Genomic DNA, 21,801 nt, shown 5'->3' with positions numbered 1-21,801 from the left:
TTGTTTTGGTTCTGTCCATTTGTAGCTTGTTTTTGGACACAGGTCCAGGAATGGCTAAAGGATTGCAATATTTACCTGGAACTAACCTTGCAGATAGCATTACTGGGTGATCTGAAAAGTCATAGTCAATCAATCAATAATATAATAATACTTTTAGCAAAAATGTTTATTTTTAATTCACAATCTGTAGAAGCAATGAGAATAGAAAGGTTCAGAACTTTTGTAAAACATCACAGTATGGTTGAAATATATATGGCAAATAGAAATCCTATATGGATGGTGTTAAGAGATAGATGGGAGGTATTGAATAGAGTTGAAGGATGGGACTAATAACAAATAACAACAAATAATAACAAAGATAGCTAATAATGTAAGCATACTGTGTCCATAATAAGTATATAGGTTGTATGTTGGGAGCTTTTGGGAAAGAGCACAGTTAGAAAGATATGGCATTTAGAAGCAAACCGGATGGACATCATGAAAATGATCGGAGAGGTTGAGAGTAGAAGAAGTTCAGGAGCAAAAAAATAAATATATATATATATATATATATATATATATAGATATAGAATTATTGTAAAATTAACTCTGTCCATAAGGTGTAGATAGTAAGTATAGACCGGAAGTAGAGGCCTGGGCGTTGTTGTTCACTAATTTACTCCAAGTAGGGAAAGGATGGTGGGGTTGAAAAGTAATAAAGGGGAATATATATATAAAAAATAAAATAAAAACATGGGGGATTGGAAGTGATGCAGACAATTACATTGATAGAAGATACAATCTATCTGCAATATTAAGCTGATCCATCCCCCCGGAAAAAAAAAAAAAAAAAAAAAAAAGGAGAAATGGGTCAAGGTAGTCAGAAACAAGTATCTGTCTGCTTTTAAGAGTGAGAACGAGTGGGACAAACTTACACAGAAACGGATTAAAGCTGACTAGAAGAAACAGGAGGACCTCAAGACAAAGGAAGATATGAGAAAGGTGGAAACCAAAGAACACAAAGGCAGCCAGAAGAGAAGAGGCTGCAAGGGAAGAAAAAACCTATGATTGGTTTTGGAAAAACTGCAATGGTCCTGCAACAAGTGGAAAATAAATATGTGTGTTTGTATGCGTGAGTAACTTCCATTTTAGTGTCCGGTTCCACTGTAACCCTTTAAGAACATTCAAAAACGTTTCCACAAGAATTAGAAAATGGAGCTTGGCAGGTAAAAACAACAGATATAAAACCAGCTGTGTACAGTATCATTACATATTGGTTGAATGAGTCAATTGTGAAATAATGAATGACATTCACCAGACAAATTAGTCATTGGACACCATGAGTTTGTTTAGATTTTCCTTTACTGACATGACAAATTAAATACAAAGCAAGAAGTGGCGACGATTAAGACTTCAAGGTGTGGTCTAGTACTGTAGTGTGTTGCTGAAATTCCCTCCCCCTGAAGCTACTTCAAAAGGGCCTGTATATCCGACCTTCGCAAAACTGCAGTAACCGCCTGAACTGACCTTTGTTCGTAAGTACTGTAAATCAAATGCCGACTTCTCATAGTTGGTTCAAGTCCCAGGTTTGCTTAAAAACCTTAGTGTAGTCAACATGATTTTCCTGTGTTTTATATATATTCCACACTGAGGTTGGAATAACAGTGAAATTCTGAAAGATTACAATGCCGTTTTTAGTGTAAGAGCCATTTTAAAAGACGCCTGAAATGTCATTCTATGGTGGTGAGACGAAATGTTGGCCTGCCTGGTGACATCACACCTCCAAACCGCTGTCAATAACAGCTAGTTTTCCCCTCCCCACTCACACCACTCCCAGACAGTCCTATCAACATTCTTGCTTGAGAAATGTCTCTTTGCTAAGAAGCTATTAGTTTCTTTTTGACCATTTTAATTTAAAATAAATCACAGTAAGGTACTTAATTGTTACCCAGAAACGATTTTAAATTGAGATAAAACAGCTGCATTGCACCTTTAAATGGGACTCTTCTTCTCTTACTCCCATATAGTCATCTTTAACTTTAGCTCTAATTTTAACCAAACTTTTTTGCATCTCCTATATGGACGAGGATATGGGCGACGCCATCCGGCCCTACGTGGTGCACCGCTGCCGCCAGAGCATTGCCTTCTCCCTGCAGACGGCATGGCTGCTCGGCGCCTACTCCTCCGACATGCACATCTCTACCCAGCGCCACTCGCGCGGCACCAAGCTGCGCAAGCTAATCCTCTCAGACGAACTAAAGCCCCACTCAGCTTCTAAAGGTGTGGGTCCCGCCGGTGCTGCGGACGCCAGCCCTGGGCTGCGGGACGTTGCCCACATTCGACACCACCAGCGGCACACCGTGGAGCCGCCCCCGGCCCCCGACAGCCAAATCATCCCTGCCGATGCCTACCTCTCGCCTTCCAAGCGTACACATCAGCGATCCAAGTCGGACGCCACGCATTGCACAAGCCTGGGGAGTAGCCTCAGGAGAACAGCCAGCAACCCCAAGGTGGAAAGCGGCTACGATGAGGTGAGTACCTTTAACATATTTTGTCATACAAATACAAATTCTCCCGAGTGGCGCAGTGGTCTAAGGCACTGCATCGCAGTGCTAGCTGTGCCACTAGAGATCCTGGTTCAAATCCAGGCTCTGTCGTAGCTGGCCGCGACCGGGAGACCCATGGGGCGGCGCACAATTGGTCCAGGGTAGGGGAGGGAATGGCCAGCAGGGGATGTAGCTCAGTTGGTAGAGCATGGCGTTTGCAACGCCAGGGTTGTGGGTTCGATAAAATAATGTATGCGCTAACTGTAAGTCGCTCTGGATAAGAGCGTCTGCTAAATGACTAAAATGTAAATGTAAATATACAAAAAGAGGGAAGGGAGAGTGGTATCAGAGTTGTAGAGTATAGAATGTCTTTGTATGTTTTTAATCTTTAATAGTAGGCCTGTTGCATACATGTTCTCTTTTATAGTCCCTATGGATGATAAAGCACAGTAAACCCTGAGTAAGCTGAATACCAAGTTTTTCTCCATCTGTGTGTCAGTAGTAAATGGTTGTCCTACATAACACTGTGGGATTCAGCAAGGGAAACTTGGATCAGCCATGCTGGAGTGTGCTGAGTCAGCAATACTTTTTATTATTCGCAGGTGCAGCGTTTGCTTGCGACTTGCAGGCTCGTCTTCCATGTCTCACAATAATATTACTTGTGCAAAAACTGTTCTGTCAAAATTGAACATTCTTTGGGAGCCCAGGAGTACGAGTTTTGGACATTGAGGAGCGTTATTCCAGCTCTTTCTATGGTCTAGCCAGACTACCCTCAGTCTAACTAATAAAGAAGGGGGTGGGGTTAGGTAGCATCTGTCCCACATCTCCAGAGTTCCCTCCCTATTGTTTTGGGCGTGCAGTCTCCTCCCTCTCCTTTTTGGCTGGACTTCTCAGCCAGATTGCTCTGCAGCTGGTGTCAGAGTGAGGTTGAGGGTGGGTCCCTCTCGAATGGAGAGCTTGGTGAAAAAATTGGTCACTTTCTATCATTGCAGACATTGGATTGTTTAGCAGATGCTATTGTGAGCATGTTTGTGTTGGGGCAGGATTTGTGTCAGTGTTGACGAGCGATATGGTTCTTGTGGAAGTTTTCTGCTTCCTCTTGTCTGGCCTTTCTCTCGGTCTCACTGATTGTCTGGCTTGCAACCTTCTGTCAGTCCTCTCTCTCTCTCATCAGGGGATCAGTTATTTTATGAGAAATCAAATTGGGTAGTTTTAGATGGGACAAGGTCCTGAACTATAGCAGAAAGATGGTCCCTCTCCCCTCGTTCAACGCTTTCTTGGACTCTCCCAGGCATCTTGCTGTGTTATGCATTTTCTCCCTACTACCAATGTTTCCTCTCACCTCTAGTCTCTCTCTCACCTCTCTCTATTCTGTTTTTTGTGCCTGTTTTTGTCATCCTTTTTAAAAATCCTCTACCCATCCCTCTCTCAGCTAATCTCCTCTCCTTCTCTTTCGCTCTCCCTCACTCTGTTTTCCTCCCCTCCCTTCCCCACGTATGCCTGCATCAAACCTCCCTGCTGATGTTGTTGTGGCCAGTGATCCCTGTTTAATCTGTGTCTGTGCTGTGAAGAATCCTGTAGGGCAGGTGGAGCACATTAACAATCCACAGAACGCAACCAACAGCCCAAAGGAGTTCAAGGGCACTTCGCTTTATTGACTTTGCTCTTTAGGATGTATTAGCAAAGATGGGCAGAAACTGCTTCTCCAATAGAAATCCCCGATCACGCTTGTAGGTGATGTTTTGGCAACGTTAGCTAGCTAAGCTCATGTGCAGAAACACATTGTCGGGTTTAACGGTCGTGCAGGCCGTCAAATCAAAGGCACATAGATTCAAGCTAGGCTTAAGTAGCGGAAACTGTCATTACTACAACCTCATGAAAGTGACAGGTTTTTATTTGACAAAAACTTTGATATAAAGTTGTTTTTGTTGAAAATAAAAACCTGTCACTTTCATGAGGTTGTAGTAATGACAGTTTCCGCTACTTAAGCCTAGCTTGAATCTATGTGTTGCATTTAGATTTCGAGAAACTTAACAACTAAGAATAGATTTTTCACTTCTCCCATTGACTTACCAAACCCTGGTCTGGTCTGCTGAGTCTGCTTCGCAAGCATTATGGGAAGTCTCGCGTGTTGCGCCTCTGGGTTTAGAAACTCTGTGGTATTAGTACACAGTGATCACTAGTTGGATGCCAAGCAGTCCATTTAGCTTTGATAATAAATACTGTACTGATAGTCCTTATTGATAAGGCTTCACACGCCATCTTGTTAGTCCTGGTTATTGGCCTAAGGACTGACCTGACTAATTTTGTTTTGATCTTTTTACTTGGCCTCTGGCTGGATTGCAACAGTGAGGGAAAAACCAAGAGGCACCAATCACAGTGAAGAGGAAGAAGAATGCTGTGAAATATGTCCACAATTTTGAGCCGCGCTGTAATGTGAGTGGGATCACCCCCGCAGTGCAGATTGGGTGGGTGTTGCATTACAGCCCTTTTTGTTTACAGTCTGGGCTCAGCTGTCAGTGCCCAGGTATGCCCTCTCCGCCTCACTACTTCCCTCTTCCTGCCCACCTCGCGTCGTCTTGGCAACATAGCCGCCGGGCTGGGGCACTGTGGTGGATTCAGATAGCACCATTTTCCCCCCAGAGTGGGATTCAATGTAAACATACATGAGGGGTTTAACTACAGATGCAGCTGTCGCTTTACACAAATTATTTCTGTTTCTATATACACTACCGTTCAAAAGTTTGGGGTCACTTAGAAATGTCCTTGTTTTTGAAAGAAAAGCATTTTCTTTGTCCATTTTTAAAATAACATCAAATTGATCAGAAATACAGTGTAGACATTGTTAATGTTGTAGCTGGAAACGGCAGATTTTTAATGGAATATCTACATAGGCGTACAGAGGCCAATTATCAGCATCCATCTGTCCTGTGTTCCAATGGCACGTTGTGTTTGCTAATCCAAGTTTATCATTTTAAAAGGCTAATTGATCATTAGAAAACCCTTTTGCAATTATGTTAGCACAGCTGAAAACTGTTGTGCTGATTTTAACCCTCCCGTTGTCCTAGGGTCAAAATGACCCGCCACTGTGTTGAACAAACTTTATTTAATTTTTATATTTTTTGGATCATTTGTTAGAAGGAGGCAGTGATACTTTCTTTAAAGTCTCACTGCCTCCTTCTCACAAATGATCCCAAAAATATAAAAATTAAATAAAGTTGGTTCAACACAGTGGCGGGTCATTTTGACCCTAGGACAACGGGAGGGTTAAAGGAGCAATAAAACTGGCCTTCTTGAGACTAGTTGAGTATCTGGAGCATCAGCAATTGTGGGTTCGATTACAGGCTCAAAATGGCCATAAACAAACAACTTTCTTCTGAAACTCGTCAGTCTATTCTTGTTCTGAGAAATGAAGGCTATTCCATGCGAGAAATGCCAAGAAACTGAAGATCTTGTACAACGCTGTGTACTACTCCCTTCACAGAACAGCGCTCTAACCAGAATAGAAAGCGTGTATTACACTGTATTTCTGATCAATTTGATGTTATTTTAATGGACAAAAAAATTGCTTTTCTTTTGAAAACAAGGACATTTCTAAGTGACCCCAAACTTTTGAACAGTAGTGTGTGTGTGTGTGTGTGTGTGTGTGTATATATATGTGTGTATATATATGTCAGAATTACATGGCCAGTATTGAATAGAGGAGAATCCTAGCAAATTCTGAGCGTTTGAGAGACTGTTTTACAACCGGAGTATGCAATATTGGTTTCATCAACACACCTGTATCAACTGCATGTCGGCCATTTGCGGTTATACGTGAGTGCCGGTGGAAAGTTTATCTGGATATAGGACATCTGACATGACAATGACATTAATACATGCTAATAGTTAACTAGCGAGAACCAGCCACTCACTATGTTTTGAAATGGCTATATAGTTAGTCTATAGGCGAAATCATTATTTTACCTGCTGCGCAATGTCTCTCACCCTCTCTCTCCTCTGGCAACTGCCCACTTGAACACATGCAGGTGATGGACACACCATGACTTTTCCAAGATTTTCATTGCTGACCAAAAATTGGCTATAACTGGGTAAATAGCTCACTAACTAGCAATCAATATCAACATGTTCACATGGAGCTAGTCTCGCTTTGATCTCAAAAACACATCTTGCGACTGCATGATTGAAAGACCACTCGTGCCTGTAGGCCTACAATAACAGAGGACACTTTGATAAAATTCTGATTGGGGTAGCATAATTGTTTGATTTTTGTGATTTTTGGCGTGATTTATTATTATTTTTTACTTATCCGTTCGGTCAAGCATCAATGTCGGGCCCAGCATTATTCACTTGAACATAAAGACGTTCGGTGGCAGGCAAATGCCTCAACATTGATTTGACTGCTGTAAAATCAGTTGTAGGTCTTTAGACTGACTTCCTTATCAGATAGGCTAGTACAGAGGAGCTATGCGTTGTCACCCGATTTTAGCTCCGCCCTTACAAAATGGTATTCTAACACGTCGCCCTGTGTTCAACAATCACCTGGACAACAAGTGCAAAGGAAGTCTGCTCTACTGCTGACGTACATGCACACAGAGAAAATGCATTTCTGCCACACCTTGTTGTGTTCTGCAGGTAACCCAAGCCTCCGGCTCTGTCTCCCTGTCGACTCCATCCCCAAGGCAGTTGTCATCAGCAACGTGTACTTTGGTTACATGTCTATTGGGTGAGCAGTTACTGTCTATACAGGTACATTCCGGAAAGTATCCTACAGCTAATTGCTCATTTTAGGCTAGACTCCTGAAATGCATTACATATTTGAAAATCTAATCAGCATGAGAATTACATTTTCAGTTATTTGGATCCAGTTGCGGTCAAATACACAATATAGACAAAAGTATGTGGACACCCCTTCAAATTAGTGGATTTGGCTATTTCAGCCACACCTGTTGCTGACAGGTGTATAAAATCGAGCACAGCCATGTGATCTCCATAGACAAACCATGGCAGTAGAATGACCTTACTGAAGAGCTCCGTGACTTTCAACGTGGCACCGTCATAGGATGCCACCTTTCCAACAAGTCAGTTTGTCAAATTCCTGCCCTGCTAGAGCTTCCCCGGTAAACTGTAAGTACTGTTATTGTGAAGTGGAAACGTCTAGGAGCAACAACGGCTCAGCCGCAAAGTGGTAGGCCACACAAGCTCACCGAACGAGACCGGCGAGTGCTGAAGCGCATGGCGCATAAAAATCGTCTGTCTTCGGGTTCCAAACTGCCTCTGGAAGCAACGTGAAGTGGGTTTCCATGGCCGAGCAGCTGCACACATGCCTAAGATCACCATACGCAATGCCAAGTGTCGGCTGGAGTGGTGTAAAGCTCACCGCCATTGGACTCTGGAGCAGTGGAAACGCGTTCTCTGGAGTGATGAATCATGCTTCACCATTTGGCAGTCCGATGGACTAATCTAGGTTTGGCGGATGCCAGGAGAACGCTACCTGCCCAAATGCATAGTGCCAACTGTAAAGTTTGGTGGAGGATGAATAATGGTCTGGGGCTGTTTTTCATGGTTCGGGCTAAGCCCTTTAGTTCCAGTGAAGGGAAAGCTTAACGCTACAGCATACAATGACATTCTAGACGATTCTGTGCTTCCAACTTTGTGGCAACAGTTTGGGGAAGGCCCTTTCCTGTTTCAGCATGACAATGCCCCTGTGCACAAAGCGAGGTCCGTACAGAAATGGTTTGTTGAGATCGGTGTGGAAGAACTTGACTGGCCTGCACAGAGCCCTGTCCTCAACCCCATCGAACACCTTTGGGATGAATTGGCACGCTGACTGCGAGCCAGGCCTAATCGCCCAACATCAGTGCCCGACCTCACGAATGCTCTTGTGGTTGAGTAGAAGCAAGTACCCGCAGCAATGTTCCAACATCTTCCAACATGCCCACGATTTTGTAATGAGATATTTGACAAGCAGGTGTCTACATACTTTTGGTAATGTAGTGTATATTGTCACCCTTGCACTTTACAATGGAGTGCAATAGAGCAGAAGACTTGTTTGCTACAACACCTTGCTTGTTTCAGCAAGGAGCAAAGTTTCATCATGTTGTTGAGTCCATGAACAGTTGTTCCACAAAAAAAGACGGGTTATTTTATTTTCGTGCCGGCTTCATCCATAACCGAGTGGCGCAGTGGTCTAAGGCACTGCATCTCAGTGCTTGAGGCGTCACTACAGACCCCCTGGTTCGATTCCAGGCTGTATCACAACTTGCCGTGATTGGGAGTCCCATAGGGCGGCGCAGAATTGGCCCAGCGTCGTCTGGGTTTGGCTGGTGTAGGCCGTCATTGTAAATAAGAATATGTTCTTAACTGACTTGCCTAGTTAAATAAAGGTAAAAAAATATATACGGTAATTGTGCCAGCCCTAACAGGACTCGACTCTATATGATAGAGCAGATATCCACTCTACCTTTTCAAATCTATGAATTACATTTTGGGAAGTGTTACCCAGCCGCTTGGAACACCAATTATTTTGCCTCGTTAAGCATGGGTCCAGAATCAGTTGTTTTGAATAGGGAAATCAGTCCCAGTAACACTCGGGGACCCTTCCTCAACAGAACGTCCTGTCCACTCTGGAAGTAATTGCTATTTACGCTATAGTCTGAGTGGAGTTATGTGTAGGCTAACGGTAGGACGGTGAAAAGCGCAGTAATGTTATGGCTAGGCTCAATTAGCCGAGTTAGCTAGCTTCTCTCAGTTTGATACAGTCAAGACAGGTACTGAATAATCGGATTGGATGATAAATAACTAGCAAGAAGTTAACAGTGGTTGCGGTCTCTCTCTCAGGCTCATGGTGCTTACTCATACATTCACACACACACCGAACGGCCTCCACTCCCTAACAGCCTCGCTCTCGCTCTCTCCCCTCCCATGGGTCCGGTTGAATAAAGTAGCAAAACAATTGGCTTTTCTGCTGCTTCCCTCACTCGGATCAGACCAGTTGTCCTTTCGGGAGAGTTTTAAAAAATGTATGCATATTGGGTCCGGGGCTTTCCCGTGTCCATTTCGGAACAGGAACTGTAACTCCCATAATTATTTGTCCTCATCATTCAGATTATTCAAATTAAATCATGATGTAATTAGAGGGACAATAGAGCACTGAGTTCCAGGCCATTAGCAAGTTTGGTAGGCTATCCATCAGCACCGTTCATTTGCGCAGTTTTGGATTGGGAGTACCTTTACCAACAGGAATTTAACTGCGGTCACGACTCGTGACTGGCGGTAATAAGGTCACCGCAACAGCCCTAGCCCTAATCTGTGTGTCAACGCCACCTCTAGGCTCTGTTTCAATGTCCACACCAACTAGCACATGTATGCATTGGGCATGATTTCTTTGTGGTATAAAAGTATGGACATTGGCATGTAGTGCAATGGTCTCAACCCCTTGGGTTGTTTTTCTCTCTGTAATCGGATAACTTGCTTCATGTTTTTGAAAAATGCTTCTGGGAGTTTTGGAATGGGGAGACTCAGCTAAATGTAAAGACACCTGGAGTAACCTTTACTGAAGGAGAGTCAGTCAAAGTCAGTCATAATTACACACGTTTACACATTTTACATGGTAGTCCTAAGCAACAAATACGCCACTGGCAGTAGTTCATGTGGCAAGAATTGGCCTACCTGGTATTAAAGGTAGACTCAGTGGGATGACGTAGATGCAGAAAGTAAACAGCATAGTGGGTCAATTTCCACAACAACTAAGAGCATTGAAGTGTGAGGCTCAACTTCTCCGCTGTTTTGGTCCCTTGGCTACCATGCTGTAACAGTGCGACTGTGTGAGCAAAGTATTTTATCTCGCTCATCTCAATATCTCCTGTGCTGCTCGTGGCAACATACATTTCACTGAGTCTACCTTTAACTAAGAACTAACAAATTAACCTTTTTTTCTTGTGTGATAAGTATTTTAACAAAAATGTTAACTGTCCCATATGTTAGCCTACTTAATTGGAACTTGTTTCCATAACAAAACAAAATGTAAGTACTTTTTTTATATAGTAACCTTATGATTGAGATGTTATCTAATTTCAAAGTAGCCTTAATGGTGGACTGTAGAACAAAGGACTTCCTAGATTTGTACTTTGACCTACTATAATGGTATTGAATATTGCTCATACTTTAAATATGAAGATATTGGACACCATAAGTTGACTAAACATCTCCAAGGCCCAAGAGCTTGTCTGGTATCTGGGTTTCGCTCAAGTCTCTCATTTTAACCATTGTGGTACTGATCTCTGGTGCTAGTATGTGGTACTGCAATGGGTTGACAGAATTTAATTTATTTGCTTCTTTCTCCCTGTGCCCATGCATTCTTAGTCTTATACCTCCCCTTGGTTTTCTCTTCAGATTCCGCTCCTAAAACATCCTTCTTTCAATTCCCATCATACCCATCTTCCTCCCTCCTTTCTCAGGCTCTTTTTTTTTTGTGTGTGCAGTCATTCAAGGAAGGACCCTAAAAAAAAGATGTGCAACTTGTTATTTGCTGTAGCTTGTTGTAAATGTCTTCAGAACACAAAAAGACATCTGTCTTGATCTAGATTCTAACCAGCTCTCCTCCTCCTAACCTCGCTCCTCCTCTCTGTAGCCGTTGCGCCTGACGCTGCAGAGGGAGTTCATCAAGTCTCTGATGGGCATCGGAAAGCGGCTGGCCACGCTGCCCACCAAGGAGCAGAAGACCTGGCAGCTCATCTCAGAGCTGTCACAGCTCAACCACAAGCTGCCAGCCCGCGTCTGGCTGCCCACTGCAGCCTTCGACCACCACGTGGTGCGCATTCCCCACACACAGGCCGTGGTGCTCAACTCCAAAGATAAGGTGAGGCAACTTGTTGTAAAACACATGTATAAGGAGGTACACACACACAACAGGCTCCAAAAACAAGGTGACCAGAATGCCTAGTAGTTTGACACGATTAATTAGTTAACTCATTTGTTAGTTTATTTATTTCCTGAGGAGCCTGGAGTTTAGATGGAGTGGGCCCCAATGCTCTTTGTCAATGGGACTTCCTGCATAAATGTACCTTACAAAAATAGGTCTAGAACTCCAGTGACCTCTTCATTCTCCCCTTCCTCTCAGGCCCCATACATCATCTACGTGGAGGTGCTGGAGTGCGAGAGGTCGAGACGTCCGGCATTCCCCTGCGCATCCCGGAGACATGCATCCGCAGCGCCCGCTCTGTGGACAACCTCCTCCCGGAGTGCGTTGGCATCACAGCCGAGCAACGCGCCGGCAGTTTCTCCACCGTGCCCAACTACGACAACGACGACGAGGCCTGGGCCGTGGATGACATCGGCAAGTTGGGAGTGGAGGTGGGTACCCATGGCAACCACATGTGTCACGGCCGTCTTCAAAGGGAGTAGACCAAAGCGCAGCGTTTGAAGTGAACATGACTTTATTAATAAAGTGCAACACGAAAAACAATAAACAACGACGAAACGTGAAGTCCAACAGTACAAAGACTGAACACGGAACAAAAACCCACAAACACAAGGTGAAAACACACAGTTTAAATATGGCTCCCAATCAGAGATAACGAGCCGACAGCTGACACTCGTTACCTCCGATTGGGAGTCACATGACTAATCAAAACCAACAAAACCAAACACACCCAATAACACAACATAACCTACCCAAAACCCAACAAAACGAACACACCCTGACTCAAAATACAAGTCCCGGAGCCAGAGTGTGACAGTACCCCCTAAAGGCGCGGACTGCGACCGCGCCTCACAACCCCACAATAGGGGAGGGCTGGGTGGGTGTTGCTCCTCGGAGGCGGCTCCGGCTCGGGCTTGACCACCACCCCACTATAGTCACTACCCACTCTCGTAGCCTCCTCCAAATGACCACCCTCCAATTTAACCCACCTGGATTAAGGGGCAGCACCGGACTAAGGGGTAGCACCGGACTAAGGGGCAGCACCAGGATAAGAGGCAGCACCAGGCTAAGGGGCAGCACCGGACTGAATGGCGGATCCTGGCTGGCTGGCTCTGGCGGATCCTGGCTGGCTGGCGGATCCTGGCTGGACGGCTCCTGGCAGATCCTGGCTAGACGGCTCTGGCGGATCCTGGCTGGACGGCTCTGGCGGATCCTTGCTGGACGGCTCTGGCGGATCCTGGCTGGACGGCTCTGGCGGATCCTGGCTGGACGGCTCTGGCGGATCCTGGCTAGACGGCTCTGGCGGATCCTGGCTGGACGGCTCTGGCGGATCCTGGCTGGACGGCTCTGGCGGATCCTGGCTGGACGGCTCTGGCGGATCCTGGCTGGACGGCTCTGGCGGATCCTGGCTGGACGGCTCTGGCGGATCCTGGCTGGACGGCTCTGGCGGATCCTGGCTGGACGGCTCTGGCGGATCCTGGCTGGACGGCTCTGGCGGATCTGGCTGCTCATGGCTGGCTGACGGATCTGGCTGCTCATGGCTGGCTGACGGATCTGGCTGCTCGTGGCTGGCTGACGGATCTGGCTGCTCATGGCTGGCTGACGGATCTGGCTGCTCATGGCTGGCTGACGGATCTGGCTGCTCATGGCTGGCTGACGGATCTGGCTGCTCATGGCTGGCTGACGGATCTGGCTGCTCATGGCTGGCTGACGGATCTGGCTGCTCATGGCTGGCGGAAGGCTCTGGCTGATCCTGTCTGGCGGAAGGCTCTGGCTGATCCTGTCTGGCGGAAGGCTCTGGCTGATCCTGTCTGGCGGAAGGCTCTGGCTGATCCTGTCTGGCGGAAGGCTCTGGCTGATCCTGTCTGGCGGAAGGCTCTGGCTGATCCTGTCTGGCGGAAGGCTCTAGCGGCTCCTGTCTGGCGGAAGGCTCTAGCGGCTCCGGTCTGGCGGACGGCTCTGAAGGCTCATGGCAGACGGGCGGCTTTGCAGGCTCAGTACAGACGGGCGGCTTTAGCGCCGTTGGGCAGACGGGCAGTTCAAGCGCCGTTGGGCAGACGGGCAGTTCAGGCGCCGTTGGGCAGACGGGCAGTTCAGGCGCCCGTTGGGCAGACGGGCAGTTCAGGCGCCGTTGGGCAGACGGGCAGTTCAGGCGCCCGTTGGGCAGACGGGCAGTTCAGGCGCCGTTGGGCAGACGGGCAGTTCAGGCGCCCGTTGGGCAGACGGCAGACTCTGGCCGGCTGAGACGCACTGTAGGCCTGATGCGTGGGGCCGGAACTGGTGGTCCCGGGCTGAGGACACGCATCTCAGGGCTAGTGCGGGGAGCAGCAACAGGCCGGGCTGGGCTGGCGACGCACCCCGTAGGCTTCGTGCGTGGAGCAGGAACAGGCCGGGCTGGACTGGTGACGCACCCCGTAGGATTCGTGCGTGGAGCAGGAACAGGCCGGGCTGGGCTGGTGACGCACATCGTGGACCTGGTGCGTGGAGTAAGAACAGGCCGGTCCGTACCGGGAACACACACCACTGGCCTTAACTGGGGATCAGGAACGGGCCGGACCGGACTGGTAACACACCTCAGTCTCTCACGCCGTGCCACAACAACTTCCCTCCCTCTACTCGCCAATGGCTCCCGTAATCCGATAGCCTTCTCTCCACATCTCCCTGTGGCAGCCTCCTGCTGCCCAGGCGCCAAGCCATGTGCCCCCCAAATTTTTTTGGGGTTGCCTCTCGTCCTTCCGACGATGGCCCTGCTGATGCCGTTGCTCCTCTCCTGCCAGGTTCTCCCCCTTCATCGCCCTCCGGTACCGGACGGCCTCCTCCTGCGTAATATGTCCCCAGCCGAGGAGGACATCCACCAGCGTTCTCTCCTTACCCGGCGCTTCCTCCCCAAGAAATTCTTGGGTAGTACTCTCGGGCTTCCAGCCTTGCCTCCGTGCTGCCTCCTCATATCGCCGCCTCTCGGCTTTAGCTGCCTCCAGCTCTTCACGAGGACGGCGATATTCTCCCGGTTGTGCCCAAGGCCCCTTACCATCCAGAATCTCCTCCCATGTCCATTAATCCTTTATGGGTGGATATAAATCCTGTGTAGGTGGATCCTGTTGCCGCTTGACACGCTGCTTGGTCCTTTTATGGTGGGTTTTTCTGTCACGGCCGTCTTCAAAGGGAGTAGACCAAAGCGCAGCGTTTGAAGTGAACATGACTTTATTAATAAAGTGCAACACGAAAAACAATAAACAACGACGAAACGTGAAGTCCAACAGTACAAAGACTGAACACGGAACAAAAACCCACAAACACAAGGTGAAAACACACAGTTTAAATATGGCTCCCAATCAGAGATAACGAGCCGACAGCTGACACTCGTTACCTCCGATTGGGAGTCACATGACTAATCAAAACCAACAAAACCAAACACACCCAATAACACAACATAACCTACCCAAAACCCAACAAAACGAACACACCCTGACTCAAAATACAAGTCCCGGAGCCAGAGTGTGACAACATGGTGGCACCGTCTGACTTTAAGTCACATTTTGATGACTAGGTTGTTGGGGAAGGAGGAGGTGAATCAGATTTGAATGTACTTTTAACTCTGGGGTCCTTCTATGGTTCCAGCTCCCAGAAGGCCACACCAGTAGCAGTGACAACATCTCCCAGTTCTCTGTGGACAGCATCACCAGCATGGAGAGCAAGGAGCCTGTCTTCATCGCCGCTGGCGACATCAGGTACAGGGTCACTGCCTGACAGAATTGCCCTGCTAGCTTGTAGTTTGTCTTTAAGACTTTCTTGTTATAGAGTTTTGGTCTGGATAGCTGTTTTACAACCGCGTGTTTCTTTTGTCTTAGGCGACGTCTATCAGAGAACCTGGCCCACACCCCCACAACGTTCCGGAAAGATCCGGAGGACCCGTCCGCTGTGGCGCTCAAGGAGCCCTGGCAGGAGAAAGTCAGGTGGGTGATTGGTACATAGAAATATACACTGCTCAAAAAAATAAAGGGAACACTAAAATAACACATCCTAGATCTGAATGAATGAAATAATCTTATTAAATACTTTTTTCTTTACATAGTTGAATGTGCTGACAACAAAATCACACAAAAATTATCAATGGAAATCAAATGTATCAACCCATGGAGGTCTGGATTTGGAGTCACCCTCAAAATTAAAGTGGAAAACCACACTACAGGCTGATCCATCTTTGATGTAATGTCCTTAAAACAAGTCAAAATGAGGCTCAGTAGTGTGTGTGTGTGTGTGTGGCCTCCACGTGCCTGTATGCCCTCCCTACAACGCCTGGGCATGCTCCTGATGAGGTGGCGGATGGTCTCCTGAGGGATCTCCTCCCAGACCTGGACTAAAGCATCCGCCAACTCCTGGACAGTCTGTGGTGCAACGTGGCGTTGGTGGATGGAGCGAGACATGATGTCCCAGATGTGCTCAATTGGATTCAGGTCTGGGGAACGGGCGGGCCAGTCCATAGCATTAATGCCTTCCTCTTGCAGGAACTGCTGACACACTCCAGCCACATGAGGTCTAGCATTGTCTTGCATTAGGAGGAACCCAGGGCCAGCATATGGTCTCACAAGGGGTCTGAGGATCTCATCTCGGTACCTAATGGCAGTCAGGCTACCTCTGGCGAGCACATGGAGGGCTGTGCGGCCCCCAAAGAAATGCCACCCCACACCATGACTGACCCACCGCCAAACCGGTCATGCTGGAGGATGTTGCAGGCAGCAGAACGTTCTCCACGGCGTCTCCAGACTCTGTCACGTGCTCAGTGTGAACCTGCTTTCATCTGTGAAGAGCACAGGGCGCCAGTGGCGAATTTGCCAATCTTGGTGTTCTCTGGCAAATGCCAAACGTCCTGCACGGTGTTGGGCTGTAAGCACAACCCCCACCTGTGGACGTCGGGCCCTCATACCACCCTCATGGAGTCTGTTTCTGACCGTTTGAGCAGACACATGCACATTTGTGGCCTGCTGGAGGTCATTTTGCAGGGCTCTGGCAGTGCTCCTCCGGCTCCTCCTTGCACAAAGGCGGAGGTAGCGGTCCTGCTGCTGGGTTGTTGCCCTCCTACGGCCTCCTCCACGTCTCCTGATGTACTGGCCTGTCTCCTGGTAGCGCCTCCATGCTCTGGACACTACGCTGACAGACACAGCAAACCTTCTTGCCGCAGCTCGCATTGATGTGCCATCCTGGATGAGCTGCACTACCTGAGCCACTTGTGTGGGTTGTAGACTCCGTCTCATACTACCAAAACATCAGCCAGGAAGCATAGGAACTGAGAAGTGGTCTGTGGTCACCACCTGCAGAACCACTCCTTTATTGGGGGTGTCTTGCTAATTGCCTATAATTTCCACCTGTTGTCTATTCCATTTGCACAACAGCATGTGAAATATATTGTCGATCAGTGTTGCTTCCTAAGTGGACAGTTTGATTTCACAGAAGTGTGATTGACTTGGAGTTACATTGTGTTGTTTAAGTGTTCCCTTTATTTTTTTGAGCAGTGTAATTACTAGAAGAGACAAAATGGATGGGCATACACAATCCCCCACCCGAGGATACATGTCTGTCCCACTTAGTGCAGCGAAGACAACACATTGTGGCATTGTAAAGTCATTTGCTGTGTCTCACTATTTCTTTCCGCTCTCTCCATCCCTCAGGCGGATAAGGGAGGGCTCCCCTTACGGTCACCTGCCAAACTGGCGGCTGCTGTCGGTCATCGTGAAGTGTGGGGACGACCTGAGGCAAGAGCTACTGGCCTTCCAGGTGCTCAGCCAGCTACAGGTACTTGACTCTCCACAGTAGAGTCCCATTCCACAGAAATGCTCTGAATTATTTATTCTTATTAGCATTCATTCAATCACTAATTCGCTCCACTACTCCCCTTTCCTCTCCAGTCCATCTGGGAGCAGGAGCACGTCCCCCTGTGGATCAAGCCCTATAAGATCCTGGTGATGTCATCGGACAGCGGGATGATCGAGCCCGTGCTGAACGCTGTCTCTCTGCACCAGGTGAGCAGAGAAAATGAGATGGACCCAATTGTGCACTTGAAATCTCATGACAAAGTTGCCTAACAATAACTTCAAGCCGAGTTGTTTAGCTATGTAATCCAGTACCTCTTGGGATGAAAGATTTTGATAATCTAAGTAATTTCGTGTCAGTTGCTAATTCTAATGGAATGCCGTGTCTGTAGCTTTTTCTAATGGAATACTGTGTCTGTTGCTATTTCATACAAAATGCTGTTTCTGTGCTCCAGGTGAGGAAGCAGAGCCAGCTGTCTCTGCTGGACTACTTCCTGCAGGAGCACGGCAGCTACACCACCGAGGCCTTCCTCACCGCCCAGTGCAACTTTGTGGAGAGCTGCGCCGGCTACAGTCTCATCTGCTACCTGCTGCAGGTTAAAGACAGGTGGGCAGCCCTCCCTTTTCACCCCTCTTCAGTTTCACTCGTTACATTACTCACATGTTCCATTTCCCCTCTTAGCTTCCTTTGTCTTTGAGCCTGTTTGGCTACATTTACACAGGCTGCACAATTCTGATCTTTTGCCAATAATTGGGCAGAAGGTCAGAATTGGGCTGCCTGTGTAAACACAGTTTTTGTGGTCTGATATCAACTACCACATCCCACCCTCTCCTCTATTCCTATACCCTTTACTCAGTTCCCCTATCCCTCATCTCCTTTCTGTCTTTCTCCAGACACAATGGAAACATCCTCCTGGACTCGGAGGGCCACATAATCCACATTGACTTTGGCTTCATCCTGTCCAGCTCGCCCAGGAACCTGGGCTTTGAGACCTCCGCTTTTAAGCTCACCAGCGAATTTGTGGATGTGAGTCAAATGAATTATACTGCATGCGAATTTGCATTGTCATATAAGTGTAAACTGGAGAACACTGTGGAATTGATCATACAATCTAGCTAGAAACCTCACAAAATGTTCACTGCATAAATGCATACATTTGTTAGTGTTCAAAGATGCTATTAGCGAGTTTGCTGGTTAGCTGAAGTAGCCTGCATAACCTGTTGGTTTTTTATGTGTAAAGACTAACCTCTGTTGTCTGTGGTTCTCTCAGGTGATGGGAGGCCTGGATGGAGACATGTTCAACTACTACAAGATGCTGATGCTCCAGGGCCTGATAGCTGCTCGCAAACACATGGAGAAGGTGGTCCAAATAGTGGAGATCATGCAGCAAGGTACTGTTAGCTAAAACGGTATATTAGCATGACCAGTGTGTTGTGGTGTTTTTCCATAAACATTATCTATCTGCCCGGTTTCTCTGTGGTCTTGGGATTGCAACTCCTCTGACTCCCTCTCCCTGGGTCTCCCCTCTCTCCTCCCCCACCAGGCTCTCACCTACCCTGCTTCCATGGCTCCAGCACCATCCGCTACCTGAAGGAACGTTTCCACATGAGCCTGACGGAGGAGCAGCTACAGGTGCTGGTGGAGCAGATGGTGGATGGCTCCATGCGCTCCATCACCACCAAGCTTTACGACGGCTTCCAGTACTTCACCAACGGCATCATGTGAACAGTTCGACACCAAACTCTACTACATGGGACAACCACATGGGAGAGCAAGCAAACATACATATAAAGATGGTGGTGAACATGTGCATATGGACTCACGCATGTGTGCTTGCCATAGCAGCACATTTAGGAAAATGGACTTGTGTATAGACTAGTGCTACAGGACCTGTTTGCAAACTCGGTATGTTCTTTGTCTTAGACGGACCACTGTTTACCCCCTCCTTGTTTTGGCCTTGTGGAGGGGGAGTCCGCACCTCCTCTCCCTCTTGTCCTCCTATCCATATGACATTTACCGCATTGACTGTTCTAAAACGAGGCATAACGCACAGTTCAAATCACACACGAAAAGGATAAGTATCAATATCGGAGAAGGTAAAAGGGGGAGGGGCAATGTGGTAGTGGTCTATATTCAGAGGAGCCAAGAAGACTTTTCTCAGAATGGATGAAAAATGAATAACTGTAGATCAATTGTGCAAGAGCATCACAAAGCAGTACATATAGAATATATGTACTTATTTTTGTTCTTAGAGCAAAATTGACTTTGAGAAGTTGAGAAACCACTATGTAACGACAACGAAAGCACAAGACATATCAATTGCTGAGGGTTTCTAATGGACATTTTCTTTGTTCTCTGAAAGTTCTGTGGTTATCAAGAATGAGCCAACCCGAAGAGAGGGGAAAAAGGACTATAACAACCATTGGTGTATGAGTGTTATCTGTCTGGAAAACAACTCCTTAATCCAAGGTTTTTATGTGTTTTGAACGATGTTTAAACTTGAACTGGAAAATTGAACTAGGACCAACTAATCTCTTATTAGGGGTCCAAGCATGCAGCAAAGCTGCTGGTTGTATGTGTTTTTGTTCCCATCCTTAATAGCAGGTGCAGTTTCATTTCAATCTGGGTTTTGGACAACTGGGGCTCATTCAGTAGAGCACATCTGTAACGCACTTAGTGTTATAGATAGAAATGCAATGAATAGAAAAGAGACTGTTCTCTATCGTCACAGTTCAATTCTCTAGGGACTCTTGTCCTTACTGAATAAGCACCATGCAACAGTCTGTCTAGTATGTGAAACCATCAGGAAAGGGCAGGACATTTTACCATTTGAATATGCCGACTGTGTCATACCAACATGCATCATGTAGATATTTTCTAGTTTCACTCTGTAAACCACCATACTTGAAGGAACATTAATGTAGTAATGAGCCTCATGCACTTGATGACAGTTATGTTGAACCAAAATGGCTACCTGTGGTTAAATTTACAAAACCATTACAATGGATTTATGCAAAAACTCAACATTGCTGTTCCACTAATGTTAGTCTTTAATCTCTAACGAAATGTGTATATTAACACATTATTATTGTATGTTATGTTAACTTAGGTTGCATATTTAAAGAATGCTCAGACGTTCCTCTGGTTGGCTCTCGGATGCATTCCTGTGAATAACTCGGGCCAATCCAGAGAGAGGGTTGTCCTTGAGCAGATTATGTAAATAATGGGAGTGTTTCTCTCATTCCTCTGTCTGTTGGACTGTTTTATTTCTCCTTGTTTTGAACAGTATGAGCTCGCTATCACAAGTCAACTTCCTTGATTTATGTGAATTTTTAAAATATTACTTCTTTTTTTTTGCAGTCTCAAACACAAGCATGTATTCAGTATTGAAGAGAGCGGTTTCAAGAGCTACATGCTTGAATAACTTATTATCTGCTCATGTCTTATGTTTGAAAGCTAAGTCGTTGGTGGGGGGCTTTTGTGTGTAGAAAAACGGACAACTTGTCTCTCCAAAATGCAGTCATTCCTGTGAGCAAACAGATGCCTTGGTGTACGGGAGGTACAACTTTTATCAATGCAACAGTTGGGACAAGGGTGTACAGGTCATGTACCCAGGAAGTGCTTTTATCAGTTTAACACTCCTGCTTACTTTTCTCTAAATACTACTTCATTGCCTTTCCCTTCATTCATTCCAACCCAAACATTATTCTGTAAGATTATATAAATAACTAAAGTGCATTTATCTTTGCTGGAGCGGGTTCTGTCAGTCAAACCTGGGTGTTGATTTTGATGTCTCCCCATTCAGAACCATGGAGAAGCAGAATTTTTGTCTTCGTCCAGTGTCACACCAGATAAATGCTTGTCCATTCAGATGGCCCTGAGGCCAAGGGGTATATTCAGTGCAGAACAATGTTCAGACTGCTCCAGATAGAAATGTATTGTATAGATCACACTTGTTTCAAATCGAAAGTGATGTCTGCTCTATATGTATGATTTTTGCCTTCAAAGTTCTGAACATTGTGCCTTCCTGAAAGAGACATGGTTTTAGACGGAATTGGTTCACACCAAGCAAAGCATTTATTCCAGTAAATTAACTATGGTTGATATGGAGTGCCTTGACCTTGATACTAAAGACATTTAGAATGTACAGGGGAAGAAATATTGTCCACTTTACATTGTATCAAAACACTAACACTTAAGAAGCGTTCTAATTCTGTTTCACTTTTCATTCACGTGGTACAGAGACTGACCTTTTATCATGTCGAGACTAAATGCATGACTCATTCAATAAATCAGAAATTGTTTAGTTTTTAACTTTTCTTGGTTTTTAACATTTTGATAAATATTACATATATAGACATTCATTCAGACTAGTAGTTTGTGTTGCAGTAGATTTATACAGTTTCCCATAAAGGATAGACTAGCCTCGACTATTGTTAGTTCAGCAGTTTAATATGGAATGACGCTCAACGTGCTATGGGCTATTGTAATCAACTGGCGATTTTTAATAAATATTATGAATACTAATAATTTGCAGCGCTGATG

General features: G+C 46.3%; 1 pseudogene; it reads left to right on the top strand.

Moving 5' to 3' along the window:
- Positions 1-1,858: 1,858 nt before the first annotated feature.
- LOC121562449 lies at positions 1,859-21,565 on the top strand (annotated as a pseudogene).
- The last annotated feature ends 236 nt before the right edge of the window (positions 21,566-21,801 follow it).

Source organism: Coregonus clupeaformis, chromosome 23 (genome assembly GCF_020615455.1).
Source record: "Coregonus clupeaformis isolate EN_2021a chromosome 23, ASM2061545v1, whole genome shotgun sequence".
Lineage (NCBI taxonomy): Eukaryota > Metazoa > Chordata > Actinopteri > Salmoniformes > Salmonidae > Coregonus > Coregonus clupeaformis.
This window is presented reverse-complemented; position numbering and strand designations above follow the sequence as displayed.